At 35.2% G+C, this 2,393-nt stretch overlaps 1 pseudogene; it reads left to right on the top strand.

The window, feature by feature from the left end:
* Positions 1 to 274: 274 nt before the first annotated feature.
* On the top strand, positions 275 to 925 carry LOC124529416 (eukaryotic translation initiation factor 4E-like; annotated as a pseudogene).
* Positions 926 to 2,393: the final 1,468 nt, after the last annotated feature.

The following is a 2,393-nucleotide window of genomic DNA, read 5'->3' as shown; positions in this document are numbered from 1 at the left end:
CAATATGCGTTTTCAAAAAGTTGTGAGTAGCATTGAAAAATCAGTAAAATATACAATGAAAAAAGTAAAATATAAAATTATATGTAACCTACATAGGAATATCCCAATTACATTCAAGTGGATGGAAACAGACTGAAAGAAAGTGATCCAGTATGTAAACTGTGAATGCAACAGGTTTTGTGATTATGAGCAACTTTATTTTCTGTCTGTATTTTTCATTTTATTCAATTAATACTTTTTATCATTATAATAAGATTAAAACATATTATCTAAAATGGCGACTGTGGAACCGGAAACCACCCCTACTCCTAATCCCCCACCTTCAGAAGAGAAAACAGAATCTAATCAGGAGGTTGCTAACCCAGAACACTGTATTAAGCATCCTTTAAGGAGCAGATGGGCACTCTGGTTTTTTAAAAATGATAAAAGCAAAACTTGGCAAGCAAACCTTCTGCTGATCTCTAAGTTTGGTACTGCTGAAGACTTTTGGGCTCTGTACAACCACATCCAGTTGTCTAGTAATTTAATGCCTGGCTGTGACTATTCACTTTTTAAGGATGGTATTGAGCCTATGTGGGAAGATGAGAAAAATAAAAGAGGAGGACGATGGTTAATTACATTGAACAAACAGCAGAGATGAAGTGATCTGGATGGTTTTTGGCTAGAGACACTGCTGTGCCTTATTAGAGAATCTTTTGATGACTACAGTGATGTTGTATGTGGAGCTGTTGTTAATGTTAGAGCTAAAGGTGATAAGATAGCAATAAGGACTACTGAATGTGAAAACAGAGAGGCTGTTATACATATAGGGAAGATATACAAGGAAAGGTTAGGACTTCCTCCAAAGATAGTGGTTGGTTGTCAGTCCCATGTAGACACAGCTACTAAGAGGGGCTCCACCACTAAAAATAGGTTTGTTGTTTAAGAAGACACATTCTGAGTATTCTCATAGGAGACTGCATCAAGAAATCGAGATTTGGGAGCTGAACCAAAGCCTCTTCCAAAGCAGAGTGGACTGTATTTAAGTTTGATTTCCATCTAAATGTTGCTAAGATACGAGAAGTCTCATTTGCTTTTGCCTTGTACTTCTGTGTTCATGGTTTTTTGTTTTTGTTTGTTTGTTTTTTGCTTAAGAGTGTCCACTATCCCAATCAAAGAATTACAGTACACATCATCCCCAGAATCCATGAATGTGTTCCTGGCCCACTCATGTAATAGCTTACTAGAATTACCATTATAAGCACATTTTACCCATCTACAATATTCAAAAAAGAACTTGCATTTCTGTACCTTAAAGGAAAAAAAATTCTGTTTATGTTCCATTGTGTGCAGGAGCATATTTTGCTGATTTGAAAGAGTATGATGCATACAGCAATCTAGCAAAATCTAGCAATTTTATTTATTTCTTTTTACAGCATTGTCTTTGCTGTACTCTTGCTGATGGCTGCTAGATTTAAATTTATTTGTTTCCCTACTTTATAACATTAGTGATTCTGATTTCAGTTTTTCATTTGTTTTGCTTTTGTTTTTTTCCTCATGTAACAGTGGTGAAGGATCCAGAAATATGACATAAAGGTGGAATAAACATTCATTTTGTGCATTCTTTGGTATTTTTTTTTTTGTTTTTTTTTTTGTAACTACAAAGCTTTGCTACAAATTTAGGCATTTCATTCAAATCAGTGATCTATGTTTGTGTGATTTCCTAAACATCATTGTGGTTTATATTAAAAAAAAATGTAACATCATAATTACATTCCTAATTAGAATTAGTATCTCTGTTTTTGTATCTTTATGCTGTATTTTAACACTTTGTATTACTTAGATTGTTTTGTTTTGGTTAAAAAATGGCTCATGTAGGGGCGCCTGGGTGGCGCAGTCGGTTAAGCGTCCGACTTCAGCCAGGTCACGATCTCGCGGTCCGTGAGTTCGAGCCCCGCGTCGGGCTCTGGGCTGATGGCTCAGAGCCTGGAGCCTGTTTCCGATTCTGTGTCTCCCTCTCTCTCTGCCCCTCCCCCGTTCATGCTCTGTCTCTCTCTGTCCCAAAAATAAAATAAACGTTGAAAAAATAAAAAAATAAAAAAAAATGGCTCATGTAAAAGCGGTCCCATTCATATTAATACAGTGTACAAAACTGTAAATAAAATGTGTACAGCGAATTGTCTTTTAAACAACTAGATTTGTCCTTTTATTGCTCCATCTCTATAGAAGGAATTTGTATTTCTTATTGCCAGGCAGTCTCTATTGTGTCTTCTTGTAGTGTCTTCCACATGAACAGCAAAAGTTTGGAGCACTATTTTATGTTTATTATAATTTTTAATAAATTGAACAGGTAGCATCATATACATGGAATTAAAAAAACATATTAAGCAAAATACTGTATTACATCAGATAAT

The sequence above is a fragment of the Lynx rufus genome, unplaced genomic scaffold (assembly GCF_022079265.1).
Source record: "Lynx rufus isolate CCGP_SWC_20201006 ecotype Redwood Valley unplaced genomic scaffold, mLynRuf1.p SCAF_6, whole genome shotgun sequence".
Lineage (NCBI taxonomy): Eukaryota > Metazoa > Chordata > Mammalia > Carnivora > Felidae > Lynx > Lynx rufus.
Note: the sequence above shows the minus strand (reverse complement) of the source record. Positions and strands in the feature narration are given on the sequence as shown.